This window comes from Pleurodeles waltl, chromosome 6 (assembly GCF_031143425.1).
Source record: "Pleurodeles waltl isolate 20211129_DDA chromosome 6, aPleWal1.hap1.20221129, whole genome shotgun sequence".
Lineage (NCBI taxonomy): Eukaryota > Metazoa > Chordata > Amphibia > Caudata > Salamandridae > Pleurodeles > Pleurodeles waltl.
In genome coordinates, this window is record NC_090445.1 from 1,588,173,002 (window position 1) to 1,588,193,010 (window position 20,009).

At 43.3% G+C, this 20,009-nt stretch overlaps 1 protein-coding gene across 5 annotated transcripts in view; it reads left to right on the forward strand.

The window, feature by feature from the left end:
* Positions 1 to 20,009, forward strand: part of NSMF (NMDA receptor synaptonuclear signaling and neuronal migration factor) — a 183,638-nt gene that overhangs the window by 34,611 nt on the left and 129,018 nt on the right. The window contains exon 1 of one of the 5 annotated variants that reach the window (XM_069241391.1): positions 3,131 to 3,255. The exons of the other annotated variants lie outside the window; for them this stretch is intronic. The gene's annotated coding sequence lies outside the window, so the exon portion shown is untranslated. Of the gene's footprint in view, positions 1 to 3,130; positions 3,256 to 20,009 lie in introns of those variants that run through there. 5 annotated transcript variants of the gene reach the window in all.

Sequence of the window (20,009 nt, forward strand, 5' to 3'; positions counted from 1 at the left end):
CCTCGCTGCAAAGATTGCATAGAAGAGAGCCATGCTCAGTCCCCTCTCCCTCCTGCTGCTTGCTTCTTTGATTCTGCTGGTGACTGCCTGACGTCCTACATTCTGTGTGCATGGCCTGCCAGGTCTGAAGTTTGTTTGAGCCCTATGAATCTCCTACATTTCATAATAATCTCTGTTTTTTCAGTACTTTGTACCACTCTTCTCCAGAAGTTGCTATTACTCAATTAAGTGGTGTGCAACGCATCGACCTCAGATAGATGAAATCCAGAGTTGTCATTCATAGCTATTACCTACATATTGCAGCCGATGTCAGTGGGGATGATTTAACTCTCTCACCTGCCATGCTCACTCCTTTCAGGCTGCTCTCCTCCCCGACTACACCTCATACCTTCTTTCAGTGCTCTCCATCTCCTCTGTTCTCGCTCTTCCCAGTCCTGCAGTATCCCCCAGAGCTCAGTTCTGGGGTCCATCCTTAGTTCTTTTTACAAGACATCGCTCTGGTACATACATGTTGTTCGTTCAGCTGTTCTCACGCCCAAAGCAGTCAGGTTGGACCATATTTTGGCTTGGCATCATGCCATATAAAAGTAAAGTGCTGACTGTGTGTTAATAATGTCAGTTTCATGCCAAAGATATCCTTTCCTTTCCTGTATGTCTTCAGCTTCGCCTCATCTTAGGGTTCCCACCTAATTCGTTCCTTCCAATGTACCTGAGCTACAAATCTTTCTTCCCTTACCTGTTCACATGGCTCCCTGCCCACAATCTGACTTTGTCAATGATTAATTCTTTCTAAAATCCCTTCCTTCCTGACCCCCTTGTCCACTGGCATCAACCTTCAGACACTGGCTAACAAGCCTTGGCTGTTTGGAAGTTGTCTGTCAAGAGGCTGGCCGTCATAAATTCATCATCAATTCACAAAAGAGACATGTTGCTATGTTACGTTACTGTGTTTTGTAAAGTGACAAGACTGAATGTACGGACCAATGGGTAAAGTCCTCCTAAGCTGCAATAAACAAGTGGGTCTTCAACAATCTCCTGACAGTCAAGTGATCCTTGATAAGCTGATGATGACTACGAAGAGCATTCTGTACCCTAGATGTCAAACGGTTAAATGCTCTTCTGCTCCATTTCTTTCTGATGAGTCTCAGGGTTACAAGCAGAAGCTGGCAAAAGACTGCACTTCAGTACAGATGCCTAAGTAGTTTCTTTATAAACCTGGGGTATTTTGCACAGATGGCTTTATGGTAAATACACAATTATTTAAGAGACACATTTCTCAATCGCTAGTCAGTGAAGTTGGGGCAGCAGAAATGAGTGAAACTGACAGAGAACCGGGAATTCTCAGCATCACTTTGCCTGCCAACATTTTGGATAACCTAGAGTCTTTTGGATGTACGTTTTAACCTTTTAGTACAGCTAAATGTAAGTAACTTAACTTTGCAGTTAAGTTATGTTAACTCTTTTAGAAATGCAATCAAATTTATGATTGTCAAGCATACTATTCCGGTCAGCCAGGCCTTAATAAAGTGTAAAAGTATCCACAATGTGATTATCAGAAATAGGGGTGAGGAGAGCTTTGAGGAATATTTGGAGTCCCTTTCCCTTTGACACCTACTCCCAGCAAGCCCCCCCCCCCCCCCCACCCCAGTTTGAAGACCTCTGATATAACAGGGCAAAGTTGGCAATTACTCATTGTCCTAAATCAGCTTTAACGTAGTGGTCACAACTATTACTACAGGCTCAGTGCCACACAATGCACAGCACCCTGCCTGATTACCATATCAGAATCCATTGTCACAGGTGAATGTAATATTTCTTGTTCACAAATTTTTCTGCTATCTTCCCCGGAAATAGTAACAAGGAAATTCATTGTAGATTATATTCATCATCAGTTCAGAAAATGCATAAGAATTATCATTTTTTTACCCAAATATTCCAACAGGATGAAGGTTCTCTCCAATCTTTCAGAAAAAGTTTGCTTCTTTACAGCTGTCTGCCGCTTTGTAAATGCCTTCAAGCTCTGGCAACGCAATATAAATGATTAATTCTTTTATTCAGAAGTTGCAGTCAAGTTTGGTAACTTACATGTCTCCGAAGTGTTATTCACAGCCTTTCAAAGGCTCTCTCCTAGCTTTCTTCTTTGTTGTTGCGCTATCTGTAACTTCAACAAGCATTTGCAATGGGTCTCACATTTGTTTGAGTTAAAGCTATTAGTGTTGTAAATTCCTAACTGGACTTTTCTTGCTACATACATTGAAAATGAAAAGTAAAACAGTTGATATAATCGAGCAAATTAAAAACACCAAGGCCACCATGAGCGCAAAGGAGAGACACAAAAGGAAAAAGAAATTTGCTTGCAGTCAAATGTATCGGCAATCGTGCAATTATCTATGTAACAGGGGCAGTCTGTAAGGTGGTAACAAAACCACCCCAAGGAGGGACAATCATAAAGCATTTACCAATGAAAACAAAGGATTTTTGAAAGGCAAGCCCACGAACAAGTGAAAGTGATGGGCATGCGGTGGGTGTGGTTAAAAGCCCACAATATTCACAACAGGTCAAAGCGCTTGCGCGCTCGACCTGACAATGATCTGACTCCTTAGTAGTTATGCTTCCTACCAGCTCAGTATTTCCCATTCAGACTTCTGATATTATGTTTTAAAGGTGGAGCAGATCTCTGAGGTCTTGTTCCTCTGTATGGTAATCTTATTCTTAAGCAAACTTCAACTACTACATCATGTGATGGAGTACTCTGTTCCATGTATTACATAGGGGCAAAAAGCTGCCTACTCTTATTTCTACCTCATGCCTCTTTGTTTCACCAGCCTACATGTCATGTCTTTTAACTTCTGTCTTGCAGGCTCTTTTTCATCCTTGCTTTTCTCCCTTTGTCACTGGTTTCTTATGCCTCTTTTCCTCCATCTTCCTCCCCCTTCTCCCTTTCTCTCTGTCCCTCTGGGCCAAAATCTCATGATGAAAAATAGATGTTGGTCCCTAAAAATGAGTGCAGGTGCTTATCACCAATGTAACAAAATAAACATTAGCATTCTAATGTCAGTTATGTTATTAATATGTTATGTTTAATTCCTGTGTATTTTTATATTAATCTGTGATGCGTTTCTCCAGATATGTGAAACACCCATTCTCTGTTATGTGTCTATGAGCTTTCCCAGCTAGCAGTGCTCTAAGGCCTTCCGAATTTGGAATTCTGCGGTGTGATGGATAGAACGTGGGTACAGATTCTGTCCATGATTGGTGGGTAACAGTAACTGTGCATGTTATCCTCTTGATTGTTGTCCACCTAAAACATGTAAATAATTCTGTGCTACCATTCAGTGACTTGTTTTGGTTGCACCCCCTAAGCACTCATTGATACCTATACTGTTCTGATTTGCATTTTAATGCCATTGTTAAAGAAACCGTAATTTGCACCCATTGATTTGTTCCAATTTGTGGACAGTCAATTTAATTCTACACCTTGCTTGATTCCTGAGCCCGCAATTAATTATGGCTTAGATGCGATAAAGGCACTGTCAAGAGGCTTTTGTTATTAGAATGATTTAGTCCCTTGGACACTGTCAATGACACCAACATCCTCACGGATGCCCAGTCACATGTTGCCAGTCCTTTCCTAAATGGGTCAACCAGTGTAGAGAAAAAACACACAGTTGTCATCACCCACAACTGCATCGCTAGTATTCACCAACAATAGGCATTCTATAATATTCCTTTGTACGAGGATGTGGACTTAGGATGTGAAATCTATTGTGACATCATTCACAGGATAACCCCTTTAAAACATGCAACTGACGATTGCACCCTTCTCCTTCCAATCTCAGCGTCTGACCTGCGTCCTTACCGACCAGGTGCCAGTGTTGCGTTTATCCTACTTCAATATTTAAACTTAGCCACAAGTGAAAGTCGTGCACACTCAAAGCTGAGATTTGGCCCTCCTAAGACTTCGGGAGCTACACAGCATCTCTGTGTCCAACTGTGCTAAGTCCCTACGGGAAACCGATCATTGGATAATGGATAGCTACATCAGATAGAGCCCCATTGAAGCAAAGCCCTAAAAGACAAGACAGCATGATTCGGTGGGACACTTTTACTGGCTGTAAACGTAAAAGAAAATGAAAAAAACACCAAACATATCCTTTATCCCACACACTGCAGAATTGTTGGTTTTGATTGAAAACCTTGTGGCACATCTTTGAATACCTAGATGTTTCGCTGTTGGTGGCATTGGTCCTCATTATAGTGATGTCTAGCCTTGATTATACCAGTGCATCTTTGTATTCTCTGCTCCCGCCTATGCTTACGCTTCAGAGAGTCCCATCTGCATCTTCCGCCTTTGCTGTCCATTGCTATCAACTGCCCAAAGGGTCGGGTTGAGACGCATTGTGTAGTTCACTGGGTAATTTACAACTGTTCCCGAAGGTCTTTGGGTTCTAAATCCAAGAAGTCTCTTCCTGCTCATTGACCCTGCTTTGCAGGGAACCTTCTTCTACAAGTGTCTATGATCAGGCATCCACAGCAAGGACAACAGTCTCTTCCTTCCCAAACTACCCTACACTTCCAGAGAAAAAAACAAGTGAATTTCTACTAGCTATACCAGCTCAAACCAAGTAACTCCATTTGACAAAAATAACGAGTTGTAAGAGGGGTTGTGCTTGTAAAAGTTGATTAGGTGTCCGCCAATGAGTTGAAATGCAAATTCTTGGAAATTGTCACTGAATACCCACCAGAAAATTCACAAAGTCGGATGCTTCTAGTGCATATGATAGTTCTTGACACCTAAAAGAGCGAGTACAGGGATGTGTGGACTTAATGTCGCTCACCCTCATTTTCACTAGAGGATCATTGAAACACACACATATAAGTGTAGAATATGCTTTGCCGTCTTGAGGTAGGGAAAACCTACTTATCCTTGTAACCAACGATCCACACCACCGTTCACATATGTTGTGATGCTCTGTACTCCGGGGCTTCTCAACAATGTATCATGATTTAAAAGGCCTAAAGTTTATCAAAACCCGTAGTGATGTGTGAAATCACCAGCAGGCCTCTGTAGCTTGGTGGAATCAATCACGTCCCCTTATGTACTGGGCCCTTTCACAGATGGCTTCTCCAAGTGCTGGAAGTAACTGGGCAAAGTGAGCCCTTTAGTTAGACAGTGGAATTACACAATGCACAAATGTGGGTTGTGCTTCTAAGAGGTTCAGTTCTACTGCTCTTTTAAATAAGGGTTTGAGTCAAATGTAGTCTTGCTTTTAATATGAAGAAGAGGCCACACCTACGTGTTGTTCTTCTTTTTCTTTGAGTGACACACATTGCAAGAGAATTGAAGTACCTGCAATGTGTCTCATATTAATTAATCGAGCAGAGCCTGTGTGCCTTTCAGGAGTATTCCCTGTAGGCCAAGGATGGAGACAGGCCAGTAGGGCGGGGACAAAGGCAGAGCTGTGCACCCTCACATATGACTGACTCTTCCCCATCCCTGGTGACCTCTGAGAACTGCCACAAGTCACGTGTTGGACCCGATGTCCCAAATCTGTGTGTGGAACAGGATATTAGAGTACTTTAATTCAGAGAAGGAAGAACAAGTAAAGGTGCGTTTTAAAGACGAGAGTCGGTACAGCATTTTACTTAGAGCAGAATGTCCACTTTCAGTCACCAAAATGATTTCACAAATATTCGATTCATTACATTTAGATGTAGCACCGACAGCAATTTCTCTGTGTGTCTAGATCTGTCATGTGATTTTAAAGTGTTTAATATATTTAGAAAGATGGCGCAGAATGTAGGATCCTTGAGACTCGTAGTTACCATATCAAAGCCAATGATGCTTCAGTTATGAAACAGTACAAATGTATTTTAAGATGTTCATTGTAAATGTCTCTACATAAACTGGTAGTTTGTTTTACAGTTAAACGAGGTAGGCAATAGGACCAGCTCTTAACTATTACAAATAAATACATTTTTAATGTGATATAACTTTTTTAAAAAAAATCACAATATACTTACATCTGAACAAGAATGTATCAGTGCAAGTATACACGTTGCATAATTATGTGCTGGCCTAATTGTCTACTGGCCATTAAGGACATTTTTAAATGAATACATAATTACTCATTTGTGTAAAAAATGTGTTCTTTTTGTTTATAGATTGTATGTTTATGATGAAAGCACGTTGAGTATTTTTCAAGATTAGTACATATTAATTAGTCTGGGGACTGGGCTTAGGTACTCTGTATTCAAAGATATATATTTAGATAATTGTTTACATATTTTACCATGCTAACGTTATTGTTAAATTGAGGTGACACTGTGGCTGAAGAGGAAAATTAAAATACACAGGTGACCTTTATTCCTGTCATTAATTCCATATTTGAGACACAACGGTAGAAAATCAGTTATGTCTGTATATGTTTATTTATTTAAAACAGCTGTCTGCAGCCTGCCCCGAGGGTGCCCAAGTACTTACATCATAAATTATGGTAGAAACACTAATATTCATACCCAAAAAGCCAAAGGAAGAATACAAGTATAGTTTTAAAATAAACTGTGTTGAAACTAAAAGACTCCCACGGATGAACGTGAAGTGAGCCATACCAGTGTTGCATAGCCGCAGGACACCTAGGCCCATATTAATACTTGTTTAGCGCTGCATTTGTGCCGCTTTTTTACGCAAAAAGCAGCGCAAATGTACAAAATACAATGGCCCATATTTATGCTTTTTAGTGCCACATTTGCGTCATTTTCTGACGCATAAGCGGCGCAAACTGTCAAAATATTATTGTTTTTTGTAAGTTTGCGACACTTTTGCGTCAAAAACGACGCAAATGCTGCGCTAAAAAAGTATAAATATTGGCCAATATTTTGTACGCTTGCGCCGCTTTTGCGTCAAAAAGAGGCGCAAATGGGGCGCAAAAAAAGTATAAATATGGGCCATGGTTTGGTAGTTCAAAGAAAAGGAGAAATGCATACGGTGGGATTCAAGAGTTGCCAAAAAGCTCGACAATCTTAATCGCGCAGACATCCCTCCACCCTAGCCTCCCTCCGCCGCGTTGCCGTGTGATGGGCCGTGTAAGATGTAGATGGAGAGTAAGCACGGATTTTGTGGAAGGCCGATCTTTTCATTTTCTGGAAGTGGCATTATCGCGACATGAGTGCTCTTATTGTCACTGGCGGCAGAGCCATTGAAAATGTTTTTGTCAGACTAGGAATAGGCTGCGTGCAGAAAGAACCCTGGCAGCATTTCACCTCGTAAAAACTAAATCCAGGCTTCAGCATCTGGTCAGTGCGAGGGAAGCAGGTTACGGTGACGTGGTAATGAGCTGGGTACCAGTAGAGGACAGTAATACCCTAAAGGTACTTTCTGAACAGAACTATAAAGTGGACAAAGATACGGAAGTCAGTGATCACCTGCAGACAGCTATAGCCATGAAAAGACCTCCTGTCGGAAATGCTGATGAGAGTCGAGGTGTGCTGGGATCTAGATGTGTTAAGTGGGTCCTAACTTCACGGACAAGCATTGCGCTACATGTAAACTGATGAATAATCATTCTGAGCAGACCATGGACAGGTACTCTGCATGGCTGCGGATGGATAAGCATTCTGTAGCACGGTAGCTGATGAACATGTATTCTGCGCGAAGCAACTAATGTGATACACTTACTGGGCACATTAACTGATTGACAGGCATGTTGTGCAAACAAACTGATGGATATTTATTCTGCTCATATTAACTGATGGACATCCATTCGATGCAAACCTACTGATGGATAAACATTCTTTGCACACTATCTGAAAGACAGGTTCTGTGCATGGATAAACATTTTATTTAGTTAACAGCCAGGCATCCTATGCAGGTAAACTGACTGAGGAATAGTCTGGGACATGTTACCTGATGGCTGGATACATTTGTGGCACATCAACTGGTGGATTTTGGAGTGTGGACCTGAAAGATAAGCATTCTGTAGAATCACAATTGGTTTGACATACCAGCATGGTGGAGGTGTCCTGGCTTTGGTGGCAGAAGGGTCTAGGCACCTGTTAGCACTTCACCAGCCCTTCTCACCTGCAGAGCCAAGGATAATACGTCACACCGCACCTATTGAGAGAATGCACCACACACATATACAGTCACATTGTCAACTCAGTTTGGTACATTGATGCTGATATGTTCCACGGATTTGTTTTCCTTTAGTTTCTCCACCACTAAAGTCGTGCATTGTGGCCTACTGTTGTCGGCGTTTTCTCTGCTCCTACTTTTGTGGAGAAGACTTGCAGGCAACGGAAACCACACCTTTCATCAGGAGGACTTAAGGCCGGCGGTGGCAGCCATCAGGTCCCTTAGTTCCCGTAGACTCGCTGGCGGTGTGCCATCAAGCTCAGAGCCTGCTCAGTCATAAGTCTAAGTACTTGCGCCCGACCCTTTGTCACACTGACAGAATGTCCGTCTGCTCACGCGGAATCCAGGATGCTGCTGTTCAAGGGTAGACCGTTCTTTGTTACCTCAGGGTCTATTACGGTAGGGAAACGCCCCGCGAAGAACACGTGCATTCCCACCTCTACCCCTCAATAACTTCCGCCTCCACATTCTCTTACTCTGCACATTGCACAGGAGCCCGGGATGTGATACACCCCGTCCTTAGAGGGCAGCACACGAACAGGGGCAGAGGAGGGCAGGATATACTGTCCCTCCTTACAGGACGTGGCATACCACCGTCTCCTTGCAGGACAACACACGAGCAGGGACAACAACGGAGAAGATGTAACACTGTCTGAACAGGAAAACAGACACGGACTCGGGGAGACAGGACATGACATTCTGTGTTACAGGCCAACACTCAAAGAGGAACACAGAAGGATATTCTTTCATAAATGGAATTATAGCTCTCATTGTCCAATCATGTCAGATATTCACCCCGAACAAAGGGCACATCTATGCTTTTTGAAGGTGAAAATTAGGTAACTCCAATTCCTCGACTTTTCAGGACAGATTTACTAATTTTCAACGAAGTTCACCAGCCAAATCTGCTGTGCAGGCATAAAGTTTGTTCTGGAAGCATAACCTTCTACTACAGGTTCCTAAAACAAAGAAACACAGAAAGATCCGCAAAAGAAGTGTGCTGTGCAGATCAGCACACATGCAATGCATGGGTCTTTTTAAGAAATGTTAGCGCTTGCTTTAAGGTGGCCTTAGTTTTCTATGCAGGTCCCAGTCTGGCTGTCTTAGATCAGGCTTTGAGTCACAACATGTGGGTGTTTACACTGTAACGTCCCAATGACGCTCCCTTGGTGCCAAGCAGAGCAAAGCAGCACAAAGTGCTTGATGCAATGTACAAGGGACGCCTTTCCAGTGCAAAGCACCATTTGCACTGGAAGGTAAATACCAGTGTGTTGCTTTGTGCTGCTTTACGTGACTTTGCTTCACTTTCCTATGGTGCAAAGCGCAGTAAGTTTAGGCATTTATCTTTTGTGTTTCAAAGCCGCAGACCTTTCCCTCCTTCTCCCTTAAGGTAACATCCCACTTTGTTTTCCTCGTAGCACTAGTGTGTGCAGTGACGTTTTTGCCCCCTAGTAATTCTGTGCTACTTTTTCTATGAATTACATCTTTACCCTCCTAACTTCAAATATATTTTCTACGACTCCTCTTGCCGAGATTGCTTGTGCTTTGAAAAAGCCAGTCCTTTTTAAAATTCTCATATTTCCTTTGAATACTCATGTGAGTTTTGTGCTATGCCACCATCACATCGATAACAATATGGTGAAGGCCCTACATAAGATGACCATTCCCTAGACTTCCATGACCCGGCGTGGCTCAAGTCTCCCCACCTTCCAACCCCACCCTGGTTAGAGTCGTGAGTTTTGAAGCTCTGCTTAAGGTCTGGTGTTTTACGTCAGAGTGAGGGATAATGTTTGAGACCACAGAGCTTTCCAGAGAGATGCATTTCATTTAATTGATAGGTTGTGTGAGGGGAGGGCCTAAATAACCTCCCACTGATGTATCTGTTGATCCTGCTTTGTAAATATGCTGCCCCCTCCTTCATTATTAAGTGTGAATCTTTGTGAGTATACCAATCCCTTCCCTGCTTTTAAAAGTAAGAGGATGGGGTGAATTATTGGCATTAATCTATACAGAAAATTAACTGCAACAGGCCTTAAGATAGGGGGTTAACATTCTTCAGTAATCTCAGCTAGACCTTTTTTTTTTTTTACTTTTCTATGGTATTAAGTTCTTTTAAAGTGCCGGCAAGAGTTTAAGATCTCTCCAAATTTCTAAGCTGTTTCTACATTACTTGGGTCTGCGTCAAGATTTGTCAGCCTATAAACTGGATGGTGAGTATTCAAAATGTTTGTAATGAGGCAGTTAAGAGTAAAGTAATTGTTACATTCAACTGCAGGTGTCATCCGCTTTGATGGGCTTACATGGTTCACTCTAAAAACACGTAAATATGAATATAAACAATACATTGAAGATAGAATGGAAACATTCTAAACATATTCACAACCATTTACTATAGATCCTTGCTGGAATTCTGTCAGTCAGAATCGGCACTGAAAGATCGATCTTAAATTAGTTCAAGAGATTCCTGACATCCAGAATTCAATTTGTAGTGCTCAGATCCTTCAAATCACCAACATACACTTTAAATTGTGGTGTACCACAAGGATTCTCACTGTCTCTACACATCTTTAACTTGTACTTGGAGTCACTGATTGAAATAATAAAAGGAAAAAATAGCAATACGCTAATAAGTGGATGACATACCTCAGGGTATCCAGTCCTTTAAATATTATCAGTCTGAAAAACTACTTGCAAAAATTAATTTAATGGATGACAACCTTTTATTTTTTAACTGAATACTTTCAGGACAGCATTTGTCATTCATCATTTCAAAGACACTTTCCCACTTGTTTAAAAAGGCTTAAAGCTGTGTCCTCAGTAGGATTTTCACCTATAGTTGCCTCGGGTAAAAAAACCATTTGGGTTCATGAAAAACAAGTACTTACATTTCATTGAGCACTTCAGTAAGCTACATACCACCCGAACATCACCAATACAATGAAAAACGTAATGCCAGGAATAATTGGTGGTATAGAGGTCCAGTGTACAGTTAAAAGACTGAAATGCAGACGTGTGCAGAGTGGCTTCAATGTGATTAGGTGTTTAAAGCTAGTGGAACTTGATCCTTGATTGGTGTGTGTCGTGTAAAGATGTAGTCTCTCTTACAAGGGGACAGTGCCATTAATGGCTTCATATGTGTCAGTAGCTTGTAATCAGTTCTCATTTTGGTGGAGAACCAGCTAAACTTGATGGTTTTATATTAAGTTGGAAATACGCCTTGAGAGATTGTATATATTTGTAGTGGTGAAGTTAAGGCCTTGTCAAGTGGGACACAAGCCCACTAAAAACCATAACAACAATCTGGCCTGCTTGGATCTAGAGTTGATGAGTATTTTAACAGCTTTGAGTGGAGATTGAAAATGGGTATGTTACTGAATGAATTACTAAGCAGAATATTGTGGTTAATAGTGTTGCATGCAGCTATCAAGTCTGTAAGGATCGGGGCTAGTGCTTGCTGTGTACCTATGGATGTAACAGCTCCTCCTAGACAGATACCAGAGTTGATTTTGTGTCCTTGAAAAGGTCCGGCCCAATTCAGCACGGTTCTCTGTGTACGTGCAGTTGTCGGACTGGAAGATGCTCTGTTCATTTGGCAACAAATTATGAATTGCAGATGGGCCTGTAATTCACGAGGTCTGCTAGCTTTCACTTGGCGTTTTTAAGTGATGTTTTGGTAAGGGTGAGGAAGCAAAGAGTTCTCACGTGCACCATAGGGGCATTGATGATCACCTGAATGTAGGAAGCAAGACCACTAAGTTTAGGCAGATGAGGAAGTCAGACCCTATTTACTCCAAATTAACTTTTCAGGAAATTGCATGATGTACAGTATGGGCAAATAAGTGAATTAATTTTGAATTTTAGGGCACCTATCCTGCTTATTGGTTAGTAGCCAATCTTGATGGAGGGCTTAATCTATTCATATCACTGGTAAAAAGATTTATGGTGTGACATTTGAATCTGCTGCTGTTGACTAAATGGTGGGATAATGTCATTATACAACCCAAACACCTTAATAGTGATAGTATTGGCATTTTTCAGATGACTGCAGCCTCAAACAGTTCTCAGGACTCATATTTATACTTTTTAGCATGAAACCTGAGCACTCTTGAAGCAACAGTAACGAGATTAAATAAAACACATTTTTGGTTGTCTTTGTGTAACACTACTCTTCACAAAAGACCCAGAGTGCCATTGGATTAAAAATAAACCTTTGCTGTTTCCTGCTCTGCATTGCTTGCTGATGTGATTCATTAGTCTTATGAGTTAACAGGCATGTGGAGGTCTTTGTCTCCTAAGAAGGTGTTGCTGAAGAGTCTGTTGGTAGAGGATGTAGGGCATGATCAACTCTACTTGCATCCGGCACTTGTTCTTCAATCCATACTTAGTATAGGAGAGAAACTCCCATGGACATTGAAAAAATGTAACTATGGTTAGCAGCTGCTTCTCTCTGAGCACCACCAACTCTTCCATTGCTTCCCTGGTCTGCGATGTCATGAAGTCATAGATGGATGTTACTATACGTGCCAGGATCCATTTTTGTGTATAGTGTCTAAAAGTATTTTTATAACAGCAACTTCCTTTCTTGCTGCAAAAATGTATCAGGGTTCCATAGTGCTCTTTTCACTTACCTCACTCACATCTCTTGAGAGTAGCCTGGTTCCTTAAATCTTCCCTTAGTGGGAGAGCTTTCTCGCTCTTGACCCCTCAACTGTGGAATGCTCTCCCACTCAGTTTTCAAACCATCATTTTTCTCATTGCGTTCTGGAAAATACTGAAGCAACTGTTTTTTTTTTTCTTTAAAAGATTCCCTCAGTATTCTCAGTGGTGGCTGTCACTCAAAGGGGTTGGCAGGACGGAAGGGAAGAGGGGAAGAAAAAAAAAAGCGTACTTTTGGGGGAAGACGCGTTCGTCTCCCCTCCGTCTTTGTCCTCTTCCTGGGCACACACAGGCTCCCAGCGAATCACGACGCTGCTCAGACTGGGAGTGGGAGCCTGTGCATGTTCTCCACTCGGCTGTGCAATACAGCCAGGTAGAGGACATGCAAAGTACGCATGTCTGCTTGGCCGACCCAACACGGCCGGCCAAACAGACATGCGACCTTTGTGATGCAACACCCCTCATCCAGCCCTCCTCCGGACCCCTCCCTCCAGCCCAGCCCCGCCCCTTCTCCCAGGAAAAATAAAATGATAATAATTTAGTGTTATTATCATTTTATTTTTTTCTTTCCCCACAATCCAGTGGGGTGACCCTTCTCCGCCTTAGCAGAGGAGACGCCCCTGCTTGTTCTAGCCTTAGAAAGTGTGAGCTTCAGATTTTCCAACAATCACACCTGCATATAACGATAAAAAACATTATACAACAAGCAGGGCGCATTAGAGGGGCCTAAGGGGCAGTGGGAAGGGAGAGGAGTGCGGATTGATAGGAACACTACGTGAAAGAAAACAATAATTTGTAAAATAATCACATTTTGGAGGGCTTTCAAAACAGAGTAAAGGTGTTTGTGTGATTGTTTTTGTGTGCATGTAAGAATTTCAAAAGAAATCCAACAGACACCTCACTTTACCATACTGGAACCACTTGTACCGAACTATGTGTAAGAAAATACATTTTTTTAGGTGGGGGTGGATCAAACTCCCCCCCTGAAGCCACGCACCCGAGCAGGGCTGAACCGTCATGCCAAAAGCTGGATGGCTTTGTCTGTCCACCCCAGTTATCTGACACATTCTCTTCCACTGCAGTCACCGTTTGCTCGTCAGATTATGCTGTTAAAACTCTCCACTCTGCTCCAGGCTGTCAGCGCGCTCTTCGGCCGCGCTGCCAGCCCTGCCAGCTGAGCCCGGGCTCCAGAGAGATTGCACGCATTGCTCAGTGACTGCAGCCCAGATAGCTCAGCCGCTGGAATGGGGAAGGTCCCCAGGCGCCCAGACACCGCGGTGTAACGCAGGCCTGAAAAATGCACAGATCCTCAACCGGCCCGCTAATCCCCTCCGCCGCGCGCCCAGCGTGTTGCGTGCGTGACCTCGTGCGCAGTGAGGGGATCGCGGTTCTGTCTCAGAAACGGAGAGGCTCCTTTTGGAAGTCTCAGGGGGAGATAAAGCAACTGCGTTTTGTTCCGATGCATTGAGGCCACACGAAATAAAAAGCTAAGACCACCAGACTGTCCTCCGCTGCCAACACCGACCCACTGTTAGCACCAAAGGAGACGAGTCGCGAGAAGTATTTCCATTCTCACCGTGTTCCACCACACACAGAGGGTCTACACCCCAGTGTGACTGTTGCCACCGACCTAACCCCTTCTTAAGGAACAGAAGATAAAATAATTTATTCAACAACAACGTACATGAACAGTAAGAGAACTGAAGTGAATAATTCTAATCTACGTTCCGAAAAACATGGACCTAGACGGCAATCTTTCTTGTTTTTGTGTGTGTTTTTTTAAATTTAGTACAGACTCACCATCAAGGAGTGGGGTCCATTGCAGAGAACATTGTTATTAAAGCATCTCCGTCATAAGGAGCTGGACGTGAAGCACACTGGTGTGTAGTTCAGACTGGATCACAAAATCAGGGATGTGCTGCAAATGTCATTCACACACTCCTTCCCTTATTACAGTGCATATATGTAACGTTGAGTTGCAGGGAGGGCAAGTGAGTCGTGGGATCGCACGTTTTTGAACAAGTATATAAGTCATATTTTAGCCATACCCCTGGGAACCCATGTCAGCAAGTTACCCAGTAGACGGATCAATCATTGGCTTTACAGAGTAGAAGTTTAAACTCTTTTCGTTTCAGTTTGCAAGTAGTTTCACACCAGTGCATGACTTTGCTTGCTGTCCTACCATATTTATCACGTACTTCTGCCCTAATGCATTGTTTTACTTTTAGCTCTTCCTCCAAAATGTATTTTTTCCCTTCTTAGTACCTTCTTATACTTGCATTCCTTCCTCCGTATATTGTTTTACTTCTCGTCTCTTAATGATGCATTTCTTATTCCAGTGTTTGCTTGGTCCACTATTGTACTTGTAGACCTTCCTCGGTGCATTATTTTACCTGTAGTCCTTCTTCTGTGCATTATTTTACTTGCGGTCCTCCCTCGGTACATTGTGTTACTGGTAGTCCTTCCTCAGTACATTGTTTTACCCATAGTCCTCCAAGATGCATTGATTTGCGTGACTTCCACAGTGCAGTGTTGTACCTATAGTACTCCTGTTTCCATTTTTATACTTGCAGTCCTTATTCTCTGTATGTTTTTCCAGTTGTCACTCTATAGTGCATTGTTTCAATTGTGATTTATTTTGGTCACTGTTCTACTAGTAGTCCATCCTCAGTCTTAATGTTACGGGGATTAAAGTATAGATTAGGTTACTGTCTGTTTTCCCTCATTTAACAAAGGGCTTAAATGAGGCAGTGAGCCCTCTTTCCAAATCTAGAATTGTCCTCTGGCAATGTTGAAGCTAGTTGGCACGTAGGTGAGGAAAGGGAAGACTGTTCAGATGTAGAATCTTTTTTAGACTGCCTCGGTATGCAACGCCCTGGCTTTGAGCAGTGGCGGCTCCTCCATTTGGGCGGAGGAGCGTCGCCCCCTACCAGCAGCAGAAGCTGCAAACCTTTCACAAGGAAAGGGCGGGACCATGGAGTGACGAGCAGCGAGGGGATTGCAGTGTGCACTCCCCTCACTGCGCATGTATGTTTGGCCGGCCGTCTCAGGCCAGCCAAAACACATGTGCAGAAGGTTGTCTCCAGTAAGGCAACTGTGTTGACGGGCTGGAGAGAGCCTACACAGGCTCCCAGTCTGCCCGAGAGCGCCCAGCCAGGATTGGCACAGGGCAGGCTGGGAGCCTGTGCCCGCCTGCAGGATGGAAGAGGAGCGGAGCAGCGAGAAGCTGCGCGGAGGTAAGTTTTTATTATTATTTTTTTAAATTAAAATTTCTCTACCCGCCCTCCCCGCGCGCGCAACCCCGCCCTGCCCCCTGTAATCCCGGCGAGCTGCTGCTGGTTTTGAGCTTGTGGTAGCTATGCTGAAGATCAGATCTAGGATCAGATCTGGGCTTGGTCTTTAGTTGGTACCGGGTGATGAATTTTCACCAGTCTGGCCTCCTTCAAAAGTGTAAGGAATCTCAATGAAGCAGTATGATGGTTGCAGGCTAGAATCTGCCACTCTAAAGTAAATTAAAAATAGAAAACAAAAAAGAGAAGGAAGTCTTTTTCCAGCCACACACCCAGGATCTGGAACAGCATACCCACCATCATCAGAACTGCTGTTCCTGGATACAGTCAGTGTTTCCTTTGAGGATGGGCAGCCAATATCTCCCCTGGAATACAATCAAAAGGGGCAGAGCGAAACAGACTCTGTGGCTGATGTGCGAGGTAGGTGTGAAAAAAGCTTCCCCTAAAGCGTTTATCTCATTAGGCTAATGTTGTGGAAAATCTCTTGTTTCAAGCTTCAAAAACTGGAGTATGGAACTCAAATCTGATTATTTTATCAGGGCATATTACATTTGGGATATAATTTTAATGCTGATTACATTTATCAGTCCTGAGATTCAAGTTAATTGTGAACTAAGGATTTAATCTTAAACAGATATGGGTCTGTAGAAAGAACTTCCAGATACCAGGACAGCACTAGTGGCCTAGGAAAAGGAAAAATCTGAGGGATGAGATATTCTGTTCCCCAGAACCGATAGTTGACCTCTCAGTAGCTAAATACTGCTGACTCAGGGCATCTGTTATTCATATTTTAACCCGCCTCAGTGGCACACTAGGCCCGCAGTAGGGGAAGAGGCGCTTTGGGGACAAAAGCATACCATCTGTACGGAGCAGTTGAACTGGTGTCTGTTTAGAAGACCAAGGTCACAGAACTTGAAAAATCCAGAGTCCTAAATAAAAAAAAAAGTTGACAACAATGTAAATTAGACAAAATTCCTCTAATTGACTTGTAAGTGTGTTCCCCAAATGCTAGCTGGGAGAGTTGCAGGATAAGTGTGATACACTGAAAGAGTATGTTGGTGAGCGGTGTGGGGTGTCATTCCTAAAAGTACATGATGTGGCCTCCTCAATGAATTTGTTTTGTAATCTTATGGGCTGGCACATAGAGTGCTGCAGAGCACTTGTTGGTTCTAGTCCAGGGGTTCACTGCAGTATGCTGACAGCATATTTTCAGTCCCAAAGTGTACCTGCAAACTGCTTTCCAACTAGTTCTTTCCTGTCCCTGTTCTGTGTTCTCTGCAAGGATTCTGTGTGAAATATGTGCATTCGGTGTGGGAAATCAGGCCCCATTACTTGTAGTCTTGTCCAAGTGCGTTGCCAAATTTGAAGTTAATGCAGCCTCAAAGAATTGATTAATTTTTAGTTCTGAATTTCTCATTCTGGGTAAAACGTATTATTTTGTATTCCAAACATTTTGATACTTTCAGTGATTTTAAACCTGATTAGAAGCATTTCACGGTCACAGCCATTTTTAGGGTCGAGCCTGCGTATCACTTGTGAGACGCTGTAGTAGTTAGAAAAGGGCTTGGAGCCCCGCCCATGTCACTTCAGTGTCTTGCATTGGTTCGTGGGCTTGCCTTTTAAAATCTGCTTGTTAACAGTAGTGGAAGGCATGCATACGTCATGTCTTTTCCGGTGGTTAGCCCTACTCGAGCACAGCGACCAAGTACTGAAAACATATGAGGCTCGCTGTTTTCCATCCTGTTTGTGGACTACTTTTTCTCTTTTTTCGCAGCGCGATCTCGCTTGTTTAGCAGCGCGATCACGCTAGTTTTTTTCCATTTAATGAGGCAAGAAAAGTCCAGTTGGGAGTTTACAACTGCTAATAGCTCTAACTTGGGGAAATGCGAGACCGTTGCATTGCAAATGCTTGTTTTTTCTGACACACAATTAGGTAAAGAGTATCCTTCATAATCAACCAGCACAGCTGAAGATAAACAAGATTCACCAAAACACTTGCAGTATATTCTCTCCAATGTCACATGTAGGGGAAAGTATACTAGACGTCTTTGTGGTTGTAGAGCCTACAATTTCCAAAAACACAGGCTTTGCGACTGCAGACATTAAGTGTAAATGTACAAAAAGTACTTTAGCAGTTGGACATTACTCTCTAGCTCTCAAAGTACACTTCGCAACTCACTGTGAATTAGAGGACATGAAAGCAGCATCTTCCTCCTCCTGTAATGTACAGTAGCAAAGAGATCCAAGCACACTAATAGAAGTGAGAAAGGGTTTATTAACCCCCAAAAAAATTTTTTATCTTTGGTTCAGCCCAGGAAGGAGTCTCTGTGCGAACCATATTGGAGCGAGGTCAGTAAGAAAGGGCACTGTACAAATGTATAGCATTTCACTAACAGGCTTCCAAAGACGGTCACATGACCAGTGGCGGCCCGTCCTTTAGGGCGGAGGGGCCACGCCCCCCACCTTTAGCCCTTCATGAAGAGTGTCTATCAGGCTGAACAAAGGTCAGCCTGACAGACACTCCTCATTTCAGCTCAGACAGCCAGGAGCAGACATGCGCGATTTGCACAGGCTCCTGGCTGCCTGAGCTGAACTTTGCTGGGCTGAGGAGGTCACAGCTCCTATAGGCGTGACCTCCTCGGCTCAGCAGAGGTGCCTCGAGGCCCTCTTCCCCTGGGAGACGAGGAAAGCGTCTCCCATTGACACTCGCCCTGGGCGCTCCAGGTTTAAGCTCTGAAGCGCCCAGGACGAGTGTCAATCAGTGACACTTCGTCACAGAGTAGGGTGGAGTCAGCAGTCTCACTGACCCCATCCCACTCTGTGACTAGTCTGGGACTGCTGTCTTCAATGAAGGAAGGCAGCAGTCCCAACCCTCCTGGGACCTGGAGGCTGAAGGTAAGTGTGTGTGTGTGTGTGTATGTGTGTGATGTTTGAAATTGAATGTTTGGTGCGCGTGTGCATGTTTGAGTGTTATGAGTGTCGTTAATCGATGTGCGTGCGTGCGTGTGTGAAAGAATGAGTGTATCTTTTAAAATGAATGTTTGGTGCATGCGTGCATGTTTGAATGTTATGAGTGTTAATGGATGTGCGTGCGTGTGAAAGAATGAGTGTGTGTGATGTTTTAAAATGAATGTTTGGTTCGTGCGTGCATGTTTGAATGGTATGAGTGTTGTTAATGGATGTGCGTGTCTGTGTGTGAAAGAATGAGTGTGTGTGTGTGTGTGCTTCCCGCCCACCCCCCTCCCTCCTAAAGCTGCCGGCCGCCACTGCACATGACTTTGTAAAACCAAGGAAGCACAGAAGTGCATTGGTCTGAAATCATGAGAAAGGAAGAAGGCGACCTTAAAATGTAGGCAAGCTAATCAACACCTTCTCGCCTTGGGAACCAGGATGTGAAGGAGATGCTCAGAAAGTCATGGACCGACTCTTCCTTTAGGCATGGTTAGTATAAGCAAGAAAACATGGTTTCACCAGTCAGACACATAAAAGCAGTAAATCGACGTTCACCGTTCATGGCTGAGAGCAATTGTGGTCGCAAAACATTGACAGATTACCGACCTGTGAAAGCAGGATATCTCACAACCTGTGGATAACAATTGGGGGTACAGACACTGCCTGCTCCCCCTCAATGCTGTTCGAAAAATACATATTTTATTTTTTGATTCGTTTAGTGACAGGCTGAACAAAAACAGTAGGCATTCTGCGAACAGAAGTGCAGGTATGGAGGTCTGCTGCCCCACCCAGGCCTCCATCTTAGTATTTGCAGCTTTTCAAAATGAGTTTAAAAAAGGAATTCTGCCTTGTGCGTATTTACGTGGCAGGATTTTTTTGTGGTTTTCTCGGGGACTGATTTCTATATTAGTTTCAGTGCACATCTGTCCAAAAATCTGTGACAGTTTTTCGAACTGATGTTTGTACATGTGGCTTTA